The 19,820-nt window shown below is 36.2% G+C and overlaps 1 protein-coding gene across 3 annotated transcripts in view; it reads right to left on the reverse strand.

Moving 5' to 3' along the window:
* The window catches only part of LOC128895257 (PRL-1 phosphatase), a 67,458-nt gene that overhangs the window by 17,796 nt on the left and 29,842 nt on the right, over positions 1 to 19,820 (reverse strand). The window contains exon 1 of one of the 3 annotated variants that reach the window (XM_054157699.1): positions 10,061 to 10,632. The exons of 1 other annotated variant lie outside the window; for it this stretch is intronic. The gene's annotated coding sequence lies outside the window, so the exon portion shown is untranslated. Of the gene's footprint in view, positions 1 to 8,833; positions 8,984 to 10,060; positions 10,633 to 19,820 lie in introns of those variants that run through there. One more of the 3 variants, XM_054157703.1, reaches the window with a different exon arrangement.

Consider the following 19,820-nt stretch of genomic DNA (forward strand, 5'->3'; position numbering starts at 1 on the left):
TTCAACCATGCTGCTCGATCAAATATATTAATATATTTGAAACGATAAATTCTATTATTTGACCATACATTATTACCAGTCGTGATCTGTACGTATAATACGCTGTGCATTATACGGACACGTCCTACGTTAATTATTAACCGATGAACGAGTTTCCGTCCCTTCCACGGTAATGGAAATCACGAGTCGGTTGATAATTAATATGCAAAAGCCTACTGAATCGCAAGCGAACGCGTTATTTCCTTATTTGCCGCTTCGACTCGTTCCACGTTGACGAGAGATCGATCCAAGCCCGTTTCCGGTTGCACGCGTTTCTTTATTAATTTCATAATTCATTGCACGGTTCTGATCGTGACCGTGAAGAATTCGAGGGTATAATAAATCAAACGAAACCGTTCTTCAACTTTTATCACCCCGTCCTTTTCTAGGTATCGTAAATCGTCCGCGGCTGAGGTAAAAGTAACGATTTATACATATATTTCTCTCGACTCTTTCAGATAAGCTCGATCGAGATACAATGAGATGAAAAAATCGAGTAGATACAAGTTGCGTGACGTAAGGAACATATTAGTCCAAGGTTTAATATCTCTGAAGTTTCATTTTCCGATCTGCGTGGAAGCCTTTCGATTTTTCTGATATTGCATTCTTTATCTCGCAACAATTAATGAAATGAAATGAATTTTGAAAGAATTAGATTTTACATAAAGAAAAGTTTTAACCTTGAAGAAACCTTGCTTAAACATTGATTTTTTCATCTTCAATAGTGCTATATGTATTCGTCAAGCTTTGCTCTTGAAAATTTGTTCTACTTTTTTCTGAAACCATCTTTTTATTGTTCCCTATGTTAACTGAATTGTCTAAATGTTGTCTCGGCAATGAAACATTATACTATGACACTGTTACTTCTAACAATTAAATTGCTAGAAAGAAAATAAGTGTTCTTTCATCCTATCCATTTAATTTTCGTACATCAAAAAGAACTCAACAAACGCTTGCAACATTGATTTTAAAGCGAGCTCATATCGAGCGATAATAAACGATCGTTGCAACGGAAGGGCTAATCGAACGTGTTTGCGAAAGTTAATCGATCGATCGTTGCAATCAATTTTCCAAGCGTTTTATGATTCAACCACGATCACTTTGTCCTTCCGATAAAGTAATACCGTCGGCAAACAAGCGGGGAGCCGCGCCGTTTTCTGGGAAACCCGCGTTTCCAAGTGCGTCGTGTGTTTGCACGTGATCGTGACATTTGGAATGCGCTATATTTATTCCGAAAGCACGCGTTTACCGAACTGCTTCGTGTGTCTTCACCCCTTCGATCTATAAATGCACTCCCGACTGTGCTCTGCGCCTTTGTCACGGTCCACTGAATTCGCTATTTTAAACGACACCGTGACAAGTAAACTTTCCTCGTTCCCCGTCGTCCCGTGGCTCGATTCTTAAAAAATTGTCCTTTTACTTCATCTAACTTTAATGATAAAATACAGCCTTTTCGTACAGCAAAAGATAGTACGAAATTTAAAAAGAAAGAAAGAAAAGAGAAATATTCTACGATAGCAAAGGAAAATAAAAAGAAAAGAAAACGAAAATAATTAATAGTAGTAAAGTGCTTGGCACCTTGACGTGAAAAATATTAAAAGATTAGCCAAGCACTCGTATGCAATTTATTTGACTTTTATTTGTTCCTCAGTCCTTCACAGCTACATCGTGCGTAGAAAGTATTCGTACACTGATCAATTTCCAAAAAAAAAACTATGTAAAATTATAATTTATTAACTGATTTTTGATAAACAATAACATTCTACATATTCTCGGAAATCTCTAGAATAAATAGAGTACAAAAAAATAGCTATTTATGTAAGTGGCAATATTAACAATTAGAAAAAAACAATTAATCGATGGAAATGTTGAAGCAATAAGTATTCGCACAACTGTTTAATTTTTAACACTCGATTAAAAAAAAAATAAAAAAAAAAGAAATTTACATTAATTTATAAGTATATAATACTTCCTTCGTGGGATTTCCTTTTGATTTTATAATTATTACAACTCTTTTAACCATTAAATTAACTATATTATTAGTTATTCGAAGTGAGATCTTCTTCAATTCCTCTATTAGAGCCATTTTTAAGCCACTTTTCGCTTTCTTTTGTTAATTTCACAAATTATATTAACTAGTAAATGTTTTTTGCTATATCTATTTTAGAGACTTCCGAGAATATGTAAAATATGTATAATATATCATTGATTATAAAAAAGGAAGTAAAGAAACTACAATTTCACACAAAAGTTTTTTGGGAAATTGATCGGTGTACGAATACATTCTACACCTACTGTATTTCCATTTTATCACATAATTTGTTTCCCAATTCGTTTGTGTTTAACATCCCACACAAAGAGTATATGTATATGTATAGAATCCCTATTTTATAGTAGAGTTCTGAATCTCTCTGTTCCCTTTCGTTGGAGTTTCTTGCAAAGAGGTGGAGTCGCCCCTCGTTGCCTCGATTGATGCTCGCTAATATACGTACACTTCTTGTGTTCTCGTACGTCCCGTCAATTTGGACAGCTTTGACGACCCGGGGCCAAGCGAAAATATTTTCACGGCGACTCGTAGAGCACTGAAGATCACGCGGCGAGCACGTGTCATTGCATGACGGAATGGCGTCGTGAGAACGACAAAAAAAAATTACTGAAAATCCCGGTGTTTTTCTGTCCGACAGGCATCCTGTATTTACGGACGCTTTAGCGTTCGATGATTACCCTTGAGCTAGCTACGAGCACTTACATGGTTTACACGAGACGTTAGCAATGGTAAAAAACAAACGAAAAATCTATTTAACTCTTTGTTTTACGCGTGGGATTTTAGTACACGTTCCGTCATTCTACGAGGAATTATATAACAATTAAAGAAATTGTAGATATAAGAGAAGGACATATTTATTTTAGTATTAGGTGTACTGGAAAGTAATGTCGTTTGTGCAATTTTAAATACTTGTTTATCACTCATCAGCTCATTGATTTCGATCGATATATATTGAAAATTTGCACACTAAATGGCAAAAGGCTGTTGATAACAAAGGCGACTACGTAATTGATTAAAAATAGAAATTTATTAAAAATTTGTTCGAATTTAACGTAAAATAAACGACATTACTTTCCAGTCTACCTAATATATTAATATGATATTCAGAACGAATTATTTATAGCATTGATAAATCAAGAATTCCTTTCCAAAAATCAACGTTTAATTCATAAGTGGTTAAATAACCTCTTAGTTTAGTGTTTATAAAAGCACAGAGATAGATAGTGTACCGTGTTTTATTTTCACTTTCTAACGATGGGATATTTCCACGTACAGGCAAGTCTATGGCTCCCATTCTCTACCTATAATATCTCTAAGAACGCAACACGGATATGAAGAACGCTTGTTGCAATCGTTCAATTAAGAAGCGCGTCTGGTGCGACTTGGAAATAACTGTTGAGCTGAAATTCGCAAGTTCTGGCGCGGTGCAAGGTCACCTGGTTTGGAACGCGATTTCTAAGACGATTATATTACCACGTGACCCCCGCAGGTGTGCTCATTGTTGCGTTTCAAGGTAGTCAGTTTCCGTATGGAGTCGCAATGTACCAAACGAAGCTCGGCGCAAACAGCTTTTAATGTAATTGAATTTTACGTCATCTCTAGCGACGGGATCAAGTGCTCGGGTGGCTACGTGTAACGATCAATTCTATATTTAGAGCATCGTTCCGTTAAAATGGAATAGAATTATCTGAATTAATTCATAATTCATTGATCGACTGGGGAAGGAAGCAAACTTACTTTCACTTACGGGGTAAAACCACTCTAGGATTTTCAAAAAATCGATTCTTTTTTTCTGCTTAAATGATACTTTAGGGTCATAACAATAATACGTCAATTGATTTATAGTGAAAAAAAAAAAATGTTAAAAGGTTCAATTATCGATTTTGCCGCAGCGCCTCAGAGCGCGATTAAAGTGTTTATGAAACTTTAAACGCGTTTTTCTCGAAACCTCTTTTTTCAAACTGGGAGGACGGATTTCTCAGTGACTATTGCATGGATCGATTTGAAAGTTTTACAGTAACTTCACAACAATATTCTCTTTGGAAGTACGTAGCCGTGAGTTTGATTGAATGTAAACTTTTTTTTTTTATAAAGAATTTAATGCTTATTTTTAGGGCAAACAGTCGATACATTGCTTAAAAAGTGCGCCACTTCCACAGAAATTGATTAAGAAGAAAAACCCTACGTACTTCCAAAGCCAATTGTACAAAGATTATAAATTTTCTTTAGTTTTTGTTCCATGACTCATAGACGCCGAAAAATTCGTCCTCCCATATCGATGTTTTTAAGAAAGCTGTTTTCGACGACGGACTCTGTCGCCGCCATTTTGTATGAAAATGACAATAAAAAAGTTGTTTTTCGTTCTTCAATATGTGTTAAATAAACCCTCTGAAAAGAAATTCTATTCCATTTGTCACACTCCCAAAATAAATTGTCAAATTTAGGTCTTTTTTTCTGCCTTTAGAGTGGTTTTTTACCCCTTAAGGGGAGAGTCTGGTCCAGCTAATGTATTTTTCTAATGCATATAATTTCCAGATAAAATTAATTTTTGCTATTGAAACTTTTTTTTACATATAAAGGGACGTTCAAAGAAGAAAATTTGACAGTGTAGATTTAATTTGAATGTATACATATATAGATATAGTAGTCGCAAGGAAAGGATTCGGTGAAAACGGTGGGACGCATAGCTCATCGAATTTTTATCCGATTCACTTGATTCAACGCTTAAATTGATGGTAGTTACGTTTATGTGGCAATGAACCTCGACTCTTAATGAATTATTATTATAGCATAAAGTTATTGCAAAATAACGGCCGACATGTATCGTTCATTTTCATGTTTTTTGCCGCCATTTTTGCAATTAACATTTTTTTTTGCAAATTAAGGTTCATACGCATGTTACGTATGAAAAAAAAAGTTTCAATAATAAAAATTAATTATATCTGGAAATTACGAGCATTAGAAAAATACATAAGCTGGACCAGACTCCCTCTTTAACACTACAACTACCAAGTCTCTTAATAATTTGAGTCGTGTACTTCAAACTTCTTTCTGTAGTCGTTCAGTTATTAATAATTTCTTTTTAAATCCTAACTCGCGACGTGCTCGATCCTATCGCTATTAAAGTCATCTCGTTTCAATGTTGTGTAAGCCGTGTAGGGTGTCGCAAGTCCGTAATGAGTGCTTTTGCGATGTCCAATTGCTTTTCAACCCTAAATTCGCTAATATTATCGAGACACGCGTTCCCCCTGTAAACGAACGAATTTACGCCACGAATGGAAACGGAATATCCAATTATCTCCTTTGCTACCAGCTTCTCGGGATACACGCAAGCTTTGTGTATTATAACGCGACGTGACTGACCTCCGGGCAACCCAGGACGGCGCGGCGCGGTTCAATGTTTTCATCGCGTTCCTCTGTCGCGTGGAAAAATTTCTATCGGGTGTTTACGACGATTTCTGGAATTCCTACTTAGCTGGAAGTATGTCTTAGTTATTATATTACAAAGGGAGCTTAACCGAGAAAACCAGAACGAACTGGTTTCATTGCTTGATTATGGTTACTTGGGCCACTTTTTCAATCTACAAATTCAGATCTTAAGGAGTAACACCACTCTAGAGGCTGAAAACAAGGCCTAACTTTGGTAGTTAATTTTGAGGGTATCGCAAAAAGAATAGGATTTATTTTTACAGGGTTTATTTAACACATATTGAAGTATAAACAAAAATTGTTGTATTATAATTTTAGTACAAAATGGCGGCGACGAAGCGAGTCACCAAAATTGACTTTTTTTTAAAACCTCTTCACGGGAGGACGGTTTTCTCGTTGTCATTTGGAGCAAAAAACCAACAAATTTCATAATACATATACTGTTGGCTATAGGAGTACGTAGCGGTTTTTTTATTTAATGTAAACTTTCGTTTCTGGTAACAATTTACTACTTATTTTTTGGCCAAAAAGTGAGTTAATGCGCTATTTCTACAATATGTCATTAAAAAAAAAAGCCAACGTATTCTATAGTAAATAGTATATAGATTATAAAAATTGTTAGTTATTTGTTCCAGATTTTATACACAACGAGAAAACCGTCCTCCTGTAAAGAAGTTTTAAAAAAAGGCCAATTTTGGAGACTCGCTTTGATGTCGACGTTTTGTACTAAAATTATAATACAACAATTTTTATTTACACTTCAATATGTGTTAAATAAACCCTATACAAAGAAATCCTATTCCTTTTGCAATACTCTCAAAATTAATTATCAAAGTTAGGCCTTTTTTCAGCCTCTAGAGTGGTGTTACCCCTTAAATCTGATACTAACCTTTCAAGGATCTGCAACTTTAATCCCTCGAGGAATATTGATGTAGTATTGAACTTTGTAATTGTAATGTTAATACATCTGTCTCGAATATTTTAAAACGTGGAAATATGTGTAACGTTTGGTTTCTTATAAAAATTGCCATTACTTACGATCACAATGACGTTGCGAATAAAAAAATATATTAAAGCGAGTTAATACAAAATTGAGGTTTTGTGTGTATTCGACTCAACCAATAAAAATCAATTTAATATTCGTCCCTCGCGAGGTTAATCCTCAAGAAAATAAACCAAATCCTTTGAATAGAGGTGATTAAAATTCTGATTGCTAAACAATAAAACTTCTCTCATAAGTATACTCGTTGCTGTTTATGTGTTAGCTACTATATTACAAAGGGAGCTTAACCAAGAAAACTGGAACGAACTGATTTCATTGCTTGATTATGGTTACTTGGGCCACTTTTGCAATCGACAAATTCAGATCTTAAATCTGATACTAACTTTTCGAGGATCTGCAACCTTAATCCCTCGAGGAATATTGATGTAGTATTGAACTTTGTAATTGTAGTGTTAATACATCTGTCTCGAATATTTTAAAACGTGGAGGACATACAGTGGGTGTAGAATGTATTCGTACATCGATCAATTTCCCAAAAAAGTTTTGTGAGATTGTAGTTTATTAACTCCCTTTTTTTTATAATCAATGATATTCCATATATTCTCGAAAATCTCTAAAATAGAGTTCCAATAACAATTACTAGTTTATATAATTTGCGAAATTAACAAGAACATACGAAAAATCGGTAGAAATACAACAGCAATAAGTATTCGCACGGTTCTTATGACCAACAATTTACAGTAGAATTTGTAACATAAGCGCATCAGTTTATTACTTCGTGGGAATTGGAAAACATTAAATTCCCAGAAAGAAGATTCTACCCAAAATAACGTCGACATTTATGATAGTTAATTTAATGCCTAGAAGAATTGCAGTAATTATAAAATCAAAAGGAAATCCCACGAAGTATTAATTATTTATAAATTAATGTAAATTTCGTTTTTTATTATGCGAAGTTTTAAAAATTAAACAGTTGTACGAATACTTATTGGTTCTATATTTCTATCGATTTATTGTTTTTACTTGTTGATTTCTCACTTATACATATTAACAAATCTTTTCGTACTGTATCTATCCTAGATTTTTTTCCAAGAATATGTAGAATATCTTTGCTTATAAAAAATAAGTTAATAAATTACAATCACACATACTTTTTTTGGAAATTGATCGGTGTGCGAATACTTTCTACGCCCACTGTATGTGTAACGTTTGCTTTCATATAAAAATTGCCATTAGTTACAATCACAATGACGTTTCGAATAAAAAAATATATTAAAGCGAGTTAATACAAAATTGAGGTTTTGTGTGTATTCGATTCAACCAATAAAAATCAATTTAATATTCGTCCCTCGCGAGGTTAATCCTTAAGAAAATAAACCAAATCCTTTGAATAGAGGTGATTAAAATTCTGATTGCTAAATAATAAAACTTCCTCGTAAGTATGCTCGTTGCTTTTTACGACGCGTATTACCGTTCGACTAAACGTGAACGTTGAGGTTATGTTCGCAATGTTCGGGTTCGTTTAACTGGTGTTTCGTTACGGGTCACGCGTTAGTTTAACACGCCTGGAGCAACGATAAAAATAGTTGCGACCGATGGCGATTAGCTCTCCAGGACTGTACCAATTGGTAAGCCTGTTCCGATAAATACGAAACGGATAATGCCGCGATCACGCATACTCCCACGTGCCGATTCTACATTTAGCAATAACGTTCGCGGGGAGAAGAATCGGTCAACCGATCACGCAAGCCTCGCGACGATACAACACAACGCTTTTAGAACGATGGAATATACACGGGAGAATATCGAGACAGCCACCGAGAAAGGAACTAGGGGTAGAGAGGGGATGTGGAATGCGTTCCGTTCGTGCATCTATTCGATTCTCTTTTTTCCAACGTATTCGTGGCGCGTGTCTTGCATTGTAAAAAGTTTGCGTTAGCACTCGCCATAAAATGGGGAGAAAAACAACACGGGGACACACCTACGTTGGTGAACTACGACTGCTTCGAATTCGTCATATAAACTCGACGAGTACAATGTTTTTACTATAAAAATCGTTTCTCTAGTTATCGAGTATGTCTCACGTATACTTCGAAATACATATTTCAGTTACGTCTCAATATTTATCGAGCACTAAGCAAAAAAGTAATCAGGACTTAACTGGTACATTAATCGCTGGCTATTAGCTAATAAGGTCGAGAAACGCGTACCGCATCTATTTGGTTCACGATTTGCAACGTATTCGCGTCGAAAGAAGTTTGCGTTAATGGCGACATAACATCGAAATCGAAATAAAAGTGAACAAGCACACTTACATAAATAAACTCCAAACGCTTTACCACTCGTAACGAAAACTCGACTGTCGATACACCGACGCTAAGTATTTTTCAATCGTATCGTCCCTCGCACACTGACTGAAGTTGCAACAGACCGAGTTAACCTAGCTCTCAGTTAACCTATAAGCACTCGTTAGCCGCAGAACGCCACAACGGGAAAAAGTCGCGTGACGAATTGCCCCGTGTCGCAATAAGTTTTCATTTACACGAGTTGTTTAATAATCGTCCCTTGCCAAACGCTCACGCCAATGAGACTCGCAATGCCAAGGAATTCATGCGACCTGTTCGTCCGCGAGGCGACGCTTGAATGAGCTACGATCGATTTTGAATCGATGCTCTAAACTCTAAACCTAAACAGTAAATCTTTTCGACGCGATTATTGACGCGAATCGATTTTTTTTTTTTTTATTTTTAGCTAAGAATTAATCTTCGATTGCCTTCAAGCTATTGCGAACGAGGGATTTCACTTTGCTTTACGAATTTTACTGAATTTTATCTTCGTGCGATAAGAACAAGCATTTTAATTGGTACTTCTATGTTTGGAAATTCCTAAAGAATTACTGGGAAGTACATGAGATTATTTGCTACTCGTCGAGTATCGTTGACAAACTATCTGCCAATTGTAGGGAATGTCCGTCGTAGTACGTTTAAAACTGGCTCTATTACAACCGACAATTGAGGTTAGGTTAGGACGAAAATTTTGTAAATCATTAAAAGCACTGGGTGAATGATTAATTTTCCTAATAATGTATTGACCTCTTGAGTATGAGTATTACTTTATTAGAAATGAATAAAAAGTCAAGTTAACCTATCAATTTCACGATGATGTTGTGTTACATCATTAATTGTAAATATTTAATATTTAATAGATAGTATTAGGCTGTCTGGAAAGTCAGACAGCTATATATCAGAATAGCTAAAAACAAATAACATTCATGTACATTCTTTAAAAGGTGGAAAGGTTGTGGAACAAAATGGTACATATACAATTCTAGAAATATACATCAAAATTCAAATATGCCTTTGAATTTTTCTTAAAAATAGGCACGAACTTTCCGAACAACCCAATATATAAAAGATTTGTTGAATCAATTTTGCAGCACTTGATTCTCATCACTTCTATTCCGAATTGAGCATTTTACCAATCATTGAAAATTGAACCACGTGACACGCGGAGCAAAAAGGGTCGTTAACTGTGAGGCGTACCTTAAGGTCATTTGTCGTGGCGAAACAGCCAGGATCGGCACGATACGGGATGTGCGGCTGGTACTCGGGACCTTCGATTCCCTTCACGCGGGAAGCAGTGGCACGAAAAATACGTGTGGAGGTGTGAACTCGCGTCACACGGTTGTGATGTTTGGCAAACGGCGTGAGGAGATCACAACTGCACGCCGGGGAGTCACATCGTACGCGCACTTATGCACACTACTCTTGATCCTATTTGTCGAAATTTCACTTGGAGATCCCGTGATCGGTCATATAAAGATTCTGACTCACGGATAAACGAGTCCCTCGAGTTACGAGTTTAATTGTTTGACTATCTTCCCACTGAATTCGACACCGTGTCTCGGTGACTGTGTACACTCACACACGGTCGATGAACAGCGTACGAGGAACTATTTCGGAATTACAGACGAACAGAGTAGTAGATGGATGAGCCGAGAGGTCCAGCGAACTCGCGGACAACTCGGATATCACGCTCACGTCGTGACGGTCGCATCGAATCTGGGCCAGCGGTAGCGCGCCGATGAAAATAGCACAGCGCCGAGACAGCTCTACCCTCCTCTCGCGGTCGAGCACTGACTCCCCTGTCCCCGCTGCGTCGCGCAGTGTCGCCCGCGCTCCTTCCCCCACCGCGCCGACCGTGACGCTTCACCTCGTACCCGATCGACCAATCGCGGCGCTCTAGTCTCCCGTGACGTCATTTGTCCCGAGTACCGGCGGCCTCGAACCTCCGTTGAACGCGAACAAGCCGAATTTACTTTCGAAAAGTTATTCCAAGTTAAAAATACGATGTAACGGATTTATTAGTAGGGTCTTTGGTTAACTTCTGTAATTGCTTTTTGTATACATGGATGAATTTGAAGCGTAAAGTTCCAGAGAATAATTATTTGCTTGTTAAAATAAATTGAAATAAAATCAAATTACCTATTACCCTAACCTATTTCTCTACCAATTGCTCAATGGAAATAAAATCAAATGAAATATACATTCAACCAGAGCTGGGTAAAATACGTATTTTAAATAGTAAATAGTAAATAATAATTTTATTTCGAATCGTACATATATTTTTAAAAATAAAATATTTTATTTCGGATAATGCAAGTATTTTTTAAAATAAAATATTTTATTTGAAAAACACTGAAAATATTTGTACCATAGCTTGGAATATTTTATTTTACTACATTATAGTGTAAAAAAAAGTGTAGTGTAGTTCTTCGATGAATACTTCTATTAAGAATCTTCATAAAATGAATGATGGAAAGAGATATTCTTCAATCGCAAGAAATCGTAATATTTGCAAGAAATAGTTTCTCCATCTGTGTATCATACAGACAGTTTATTTTCAAATTAAAAACTATGGAAAATATTCTATTTTATGCTTTATGTTATTCAAATGAAACATATTTTATTTTATGTGTTAGATTAACAAAATAAAATATTTATTTTCATGCTTTAACTATAGATTACCAAAATAAACTATTTTATTTGACGTTTTACATTATCAAAATAAAATATTTTATTTGCTGAAATTTTATATCCCATTTGAAATACTATTTTATTTGAATTATGAAGAATCTATTATTTGAAATAGTATTTAAAATATTTATTCTACAAATATTACCCACCTCTGCATTCAATGCAGTTTTTCCCAAAAATCCTAGATCCTATTTCTTGTGTTCTTATAAAAACTTTCAACATTATATGCATAATTTGTTTTTAATCTTTTCATTTAATAGTAGTATTAAATGAAACTAGTACTACCAAACTTCTGACGTTCGAATCATTTTTAGGACCCCATAAAGCTGTTTTGCGGTAATTAAACTAATTCGTTGCTCCGAGCAAACATTATCACGGAATTAATTTTCAAAAGTTACAGAAATGTACGTATCTCGCGAACGGAGCGAAACGTGTTTATTTTGAGGTTTCACTGATTCTGGAAACAGTGCAGAGTCAGGGGACCCTTGAATCCGGAAATATAAGAACAATTGTCAGTTAAAGACACGTACAACGACTTCGACGTGAGATTGATTGCTCGGAACATCAAGTGACAGATAAGAGGAAAACTCGAGAATGAACAAGGCCGGGGATCAACCTTCTCCAAGATAATGAAGCTAAGAATAAGCGCTCCACCAGCCAGTACTTTTTACTAACTACTCAACCGTTGTAATAAATTATGACATACGACACTTTCGCGTCGTTAAAAAACATTTCATTATACGGTTCGTGAAATTGCCATGGAGTTAATGCAGCTTTACCGAACCTTGAACTGAAATTCATCAGGTTCCTCCGTTTTTGGGCGATGAAATACAACAGATAATAGAAAATTCGCGGCAAAACGTCGCTCGAAATAGAGCGACGCGCGACGGCATATACTTTAATCTTCGGCGACACGTCTTGACACTGAAATATACGATGTCGCGTGTTCCGTATAGGTTATCAACGATGGTCTCCAATTCATAAATAATGTCACATGCGTCTCTGCTAATTCTGATAGAAACGGTAACGTGACAAGTGCAGTCTGCGGGCAGTAAATATTTCACGTCACGTGATGAAAGGAGCCCCATTTTGTTGAAACACAAAGTCAAAGAAATAAAAAAGTCAGATTGGTAATAATCTTGACTGGTTTGTATTCCTGATAAACGTGTTATGAGCAATGAGAATGAGTACTGACGATCTTATTGAAAATTAAAATATTCTAAGGGATATTGTTCCATAAGTATCCTGTATGTTTGTTGAAGAAATTAGTTTAAATTAAATGACAGGTTTGATGTCTTAAAATATTTACACGAATAGACCTTATACATAAAGTTTTCATTTTAAATATATACACGTGTAAAAAGCCATGAAAAAAGGAAAATTCGGTTGCTTTTTAATTTCCCAAAACACCCTGTTAAAGAGTTTCGAGAACAAACGAGAGGAAAAACGATGCATTATTCATTGGGTCGACGGAGTGGGATTGGTGTACAGCAACGAGGGCGTTGTGTATTCAGGGAAGTCTTCCTGCGAGATCTAAAAATAATTTGTAACCGAAGAACTGTCGTTGCTTATTATTGTCTGTCGCCAGTTTAACGACGTAATGTCTCGGGGAATTTCATAATTTCTACGTCACATGCGCGGGGGAGGATGAAAAGTAGTTTCAGTCATTCACGGAAGCAATGAAACGGCACAAAAATAACCGACAAAGGCTGCGTTGTTGACTGGCGCGAGAGTAAACAAATTCTCGCAATTTTTTGAGAAATCGTAAAGTCCAAAACGTGATGGCATCGGTTGCCAAGTCTGGTTAACAAGAGAGGCTCTTGAAAGGTTAACCCTTTGCACTCGAGGCCTTTTTTTCTGGTATCTATCAGCAACTCGAGATGCTTTCTTAGCATTCTATTGTCACGAATGCTGAGCTTAGATTGACTTCGAAAATGAGATCTCTAATTGGAGATTTGAAAATCAGGTCACCTGATTGCCTCAACGACAATCATTTTATTGACACTTCGAGTTCCAAAGAAATTAAACCTAAAGGAAACCTAGTGGCGACTGAGAGTCACTTCTCGAGTGCAAAGGGTTAACACTAGTTAATTTAATGTGCTTTGAACTTTTGTTTATATTACAAATCATTTTTTGCGATCAAAACTCCATTTTCGAAGATGTAGTAGGACGCAATTGTTAATTATTAAACTGCGGATTTTATGCATTTATGGTGAACAGTAATATAAAAAATGTACATAATGTATTAATTAATTTACTAACTTAATTATTCCGTTTTGCGTGAGTTACCTTTTGATCATGTTTAGCCTGTATTTGTCGTATTAGTTTCCATCATAAACGCATACAATCCGCAGTATTGTTACATACAACTACATGAAGGATTCTTGTTTTTACAAAAACTCGTTTGGAATATTTCTAAAGAGCAGCCTTAAAAATTGTTCGTCGCGATAAAAACGGTTGGTTGGGTCTCACGGGCGATTAAAACAATTTGAATAAGGGATGCATGAAAACGTGCCTGTACGTTTTTCCGTCGATTACGCATTACTATGTAAACACGGCTCGCTGAATGTGGAACGCGAAGGAATGCAACAACGAAGCGTTATAAAAGCGTAGAAGCCGTATACGTGATAGCGTTTTTCCAGGTGTCGAGTTCTCGATCAACGGGCGCATAATTGACTGACTCCGATAATGCCGCCCCCTTATCGTTTCGGTGCCGTTTACGCCAGATTTTCCAATCTTCCGCACCGAAACTCCATTCGATTTCAACCTTTCGCGACACTATTGTGATCAGAATAAAACCCGAACCAACGCCGCATCGTGTCTATGACGCACGCCAAAAATTAAACTGACGTCACGCGTAGATAATCTTATCCATCCGAGTAATTGATAAGTTTGTCGAGTTCTGTTTCAACATGAACTCAAGCTGTACTGAATCGTTGCACGAACAAGTCTCCGTGCGCACAAAGGGTTAAACTTTCAGCCTGGGCCTTAGGTCTATTTTAACTATTTAGAGCGTTTAATCGTTTTCATGCAAGTTTACCACCAATTTCTATATAGGTTCACGTAACCGATTAAATTCTGAGGCATGCATTTTAAGAAATAATTTTGTATACCAAAGTTGCGTGATACGAGGGTGGATATTATTTTTTTTAACTTCCCGATTCATAGGGAAGTTATTGTATTTGCTCCTAAAATGAAAAATCGAGTTTTTAGCAGATCTACATGTTTCAAGGTCATTGGAGTAATTTTAGCCTATTTTTAACAAATTGTTCGTGTGTGTGCGTGTGTGCGTATGTATGTACGTATGTAAACGAATTTTTCGTTAACGTTTTCCAAACTTAAAACTAATAGCGAGATCAAAATGATCGATGATGCAATCGATGTGTATCAATCTAACTTAGAGCTGATTGGGTTTTGTTTTAATTCGGTTCAGTAGTTTTTTTTTTATTATTATTATTATTAAAGAAAACTTAACTCAATAAAGCAATCTAGATGGGAGAATATAAATTTATGAGCGAATAACTAAACGGAAATAATATATATATATATATATACGTATATATATATATATATATATATATATATATATATATATATATATACGTATATGACTATTATCATATTTGTATGCATATGTATAACACATGTATATACAATATATATACAGGGTGCTCCAAAAGTATGGAAACAGTTAAATATTTCCAAAATGGAACATTTGTGAGGAAAATGATTTAGAGAAATGTTTTAGGGTTTCAAAAATTCTATTGAACGATCGTGTCCGTTTGACTTTCAAAGGACCGGTCAAAGTCACGTCAAGGTCAACATGATTTTTTTAGCGGAACACCTCATTTTTTTTATCATGCACTGTGAAAGCTGGCTATGAGACGTTTTCAAAACACTACTTTCAAACATTTTTTTTTATTCGTGATAGATGGCGCTGTAATCGGAAATCGGGAAGTTCCTTGTGTGGCCCGTAAAGGGTCGCACACAAAATAAACATGAATAGCTATATGAATTAAGCGAGCAACAATGACAAGCTAGTTTTTATTGGTTTTAGTATTTTTAAAATTTCGAAGGTGGCCTCGTTATTGTATATATGGAAGAACGTAGAATTTTGAGTGAAAAGTATTTTACTCTACACTTTGGAGCAACGTTCATTATTAGCTCCATACTAACTCTAAACCTAACAATGAATGAGCAGTTTTGCATTCTTGACAATTTACCTAGCGGCTAACCTAACCTTACCAATAAGCCTGCTAGCGTCAAATAAATAAAAATGGATTCAAAGAAGGAAGGAATTCTGGAATAATGTCGCAGCAACTGCAATGCGACCGAGCGGAGAAAATTACGCAAAATTGTAGTGATACGACTCGATTGTGTCGTGACTCGAGCAAATCAAATGCAAAAGCGGTTAACATCAGACATTCCGACCTTCCATGAACAATTACGTCCAACAGAACGGTTGTCGAGATAAAAGTAATCGATGACTATCGTTGCTATCTCTTCGCTTGTGGTCCTACGCGTAATTATTGTACCATTCGGCGATGAGACAAACCGAAATTCCGATAAACAAATCGCTAGTACGTGGATTAGGAAGCAATCGATACCATGTAACGATCATAATCTCGATTTCTTGTTCAGCGTACGCGATATAATACTCTTATCGCGGGGGCGTCGCGCTTCTGGTACAAAAGATATGCAATCGGTGAAATGAAGGACCCGGGCAAGAATTTTCTCAGCCGAGTGCGAACTATGATTATGCTCTTCGTTGTGGTCTGACCTGGTAAAACTTCCAACCGAAATAAATTCAAAGGATGATTGTAATAATTATTGTAAAACTGGGTGCTAGGCATTCAAAACTTGAGTTTAACTGAGATTTATATAAAAACTTTCCTTGGAAAGAAAAGTTTCTTAATTTTGTACAATTTTGGTTGGAGAATAAACAAGATTGTCATACTTTCTTGCTGATGAATTATCAGATAAAAATGAATTATAAATTAATACACAGCAGAAAATATATGTCTATGTAAGCAAAGAAAAGAAATTTTGGTTATCAAAATTGGAGTAAAAAAATAGAAATATAGGAAAACCTGTGAGAATGTGCACAAATGCAGAAATATTGGGTTGTCCAGAAAGTTCGTGCCAATTTTTAAGAAACATTCAAAAACACGTTTGAATTTTGATATATATTTATTGAATTTTGTATGTACCATTTGGTTCCACAACTTTTCCACTTTTTAAGGGGATGTCCACATGTTATTTGTTTTCAACCATTCCGATATATTCAGACCTGTACCTCCTACTAAAATTTCAACAATAATATTCATGTTACACTGTTTAGGTGATAAGAGGTATTTTCACTTACATCTGAGTTCTGTTAATATAAATTTGCAAAACTTCTTTTCTTCGTGCATATATATTTTCTGTAACCTAATAATTTAACAATTAATTTTTATAATTCCAGAATTAATCTTTCAATTTATAAGGATACTCTTCAACAGAACCTTCCTCTCTTAATCCTTGGCTTGGAGAAGATTCGCAGACAGTTTCGAATCTGCAATATACCAAGGAATTTCTATAAAACGTTCGAGTCGATATTTGAACGTCTCCGGAGTGCATCTCTAGTATAGAATTGAAATTCACATGCAAGGAATTCCCGAGTATCCGTCCAAGACTTTCACCTTCGACAACTTTTCAACCTCCGTTGCTCGCTACCACCTTCGGAGCAGATCGATTGGACTACTTTCATCGTTTGCACGAGGCTGGATAACTCGAGACCTCAAACTCCCGGAAAACTAATTTTCTTTTCTGAGCAAGCTGCGATAAAATTCCGGGGGCGCTGGTTCTATTTCGAGAATAATTTACGAGTCGCGAAAATGGCCCCGAACCGGTTAATTCCCTTCTGGAAAATTCGAATGCTTTCCATGTAACGTTCGTCTCTTTGCTTTTATCAATTCAATGCACGTTTCGAGATAAATTCGGTGGCAGATTAAACTGGGTCAATCCTGTTATGTAACGAATGGGACAATGCCGTAGATAATTATATTTTTCGTTGGTGACGATTTGTTGAGGCTTCTTGAATAAGGACAATAATTGTTTTAATAATTATTATCGAAAAAAAGTGGACAAGGGTCGTTTGAAAAATCAGGGCACGTGGATTCGAAATCGAGACCCTCGAATTGGCAGTCAAACGCTTTTTCCACTGAGCCATCTCTTCACCTTAGGATTCGTGTTCTTATTTGACTCGTTCTAGTTATAATGAATATTATAATATATTTGACTATTTATCGAGATAAAAATTTTATGAGAAAATTTACTTTTTGTACTTTTCATGCGTGATAGAATAAGATGGAGAACTGTATGTAATAAAGACCACGATTCCATTTATAGACACAGCGTGTGTGGAAAAAGTAATAACATAGGATAAATATTGTAACACAGCTAGTCTTTTACCCATACTACTATTCTGTATTATTAGCCATAAGAGACATGACACGCTAAATTACGTGACTCACCCTAAATGGAATGTATCGGCACGATGTGACAGATAGCAATAGCATGAGTTGCTTAACAAAAACAAGACAATTCTCGTAAGAGTCGTAATAATAGAAAGCATAATCGAAAAATCGTTAAAGAAATAGAATCTGACCTTATACAAGGTCACTCTGACCTTGCCTCTTTTGCGCACGAATTAACATAAATTTTACATGTAACTTTTACGTCATTATTCGACCAAAATAATCTTTTAATTTTGTACAATTTTGGGTGGAGAATTACTCCGTAATTAATTCTTATAATTTTAGAATTAATTCTTCGATTATAGAGACAACTACTTCAAAAAATGAATTATTTTGTATTAAAAAATAATGTTCATAGCCTGAAGAGGTTGATACTGGTCTCAAATTACAGGTTCGTGGAAGCGTAGAAAATGGCTGAGCTGTCAAGGAGCCTGAAACGATAGATGAAGAAAATACTAATTACGCGAACTGGCGCTATGCTTAACTGGAACTATGAATTAATGCCACGCGAGCACGGAGTTTCTGGTATGCACTTGAAACGTTCTTGCGAGTTATGATCAGCTGGCGTTTCGTAACAGTGACCAATGATATCGGCCAAGGTACTCTCTCTCGAAGAATGTTGATTTAAAGATCGATTCTATTCGACGTCGAGCGCCGTTAGGCTACCGCAAATGAAAGGAAGGGGAGAGAAAAGTGGAAGAACATCGAAAGGATCAGTTTCGACAAATTGTTTGACAATAGAAGCCATCTGTTGGGCACGCAACGATTTCATGACTCTTCTCGACCGACCGGGCTCGACGTCCTTGAAATTTCAACAAGTGCACCGCGGCAGGATGCCACTGGTTCAAGGACATAATGGTTTCTTGCAATAACGTTTCTTCTATTCGTTAATCGATACCCGAAGGCGACTTTGCACCTTTGCAAAACTTTCTCAACCCTGGAAGATTACATTTTCTTCTTTTATAATTTTTACATATTACATTATAATTTTGCAACGACAACGTAGACGACCCTCGACAAAAGCATACTCACCAACGAAAGGTACCACTTTTCGCCTAAGAATAATGTTCCACGTAAAAAAAGCTCTCCTCCGCTTTTCGCGGCTGTTTTCACGCATCGGCTGGCTACTCTAATCCTTTCCAAAGAACTATTTATAAATCGTCGATACAAGGTAACCCGACACAACCCAACTGATTCGTTTTGGTCCGCCTAAGGTCCCGTTTGCACGGGCTAAATTCGTTCTTTCGTTAAAAACGCGGCACGCGGGAAAGGTCGCTTTTGAATAGAATTTTCTCAAGGACGTCGTTCGTCTCAACTCGACCAGACACGTATCCAAGGTAAACCGCTTAATTTTAGCAATAACTGTTTTACTATCCCCCCCCCTCCCCCTCCGCTGACATTTTTCAACAGAATTCTCGAAATCCAGTTCCATTTCTCGCATACCATGCTTCGTTTCAACTTCCAACGGGAATAGCGCATTTCTTTCTTATCGCTGTTGGTTTATGACCTGGGACAATATTCCCCTGACTGTCCACGAGGCCTTTAGTGGAGTGGGCGAGTTCAATTATTACAGTTTTAAGAAAGAATAATGGAAATTCCACTGAACAATGGAAAATAAGAATTTAACCCTTTGGACTCGAGAGATGACTCTCAGTCATCATTAGGTTTCACGAAATCAAATATACAATACCTAATGTATAATGTAATGTTCTTTAGGTTTAATTTCTTTGGAGCTCGAAGAGCCAATA

The sequence above is a fragment of the Hylaeus anthracinus genome, unplaced genomic scaffold, assembly GCF_026225885.1.
Source record: "Hylaeus anthracinus isolate JK02 unplaced genomic scaffold, UHH_iyHylAnth1.0_haploid 5, whole genome shotgun sequence".
NCBI lineage: Eukaryota > Metazoa > Arthropoda > Insecta > Hymenoptera > Colletidae > Hylaeus > Hylaeus anthracinus.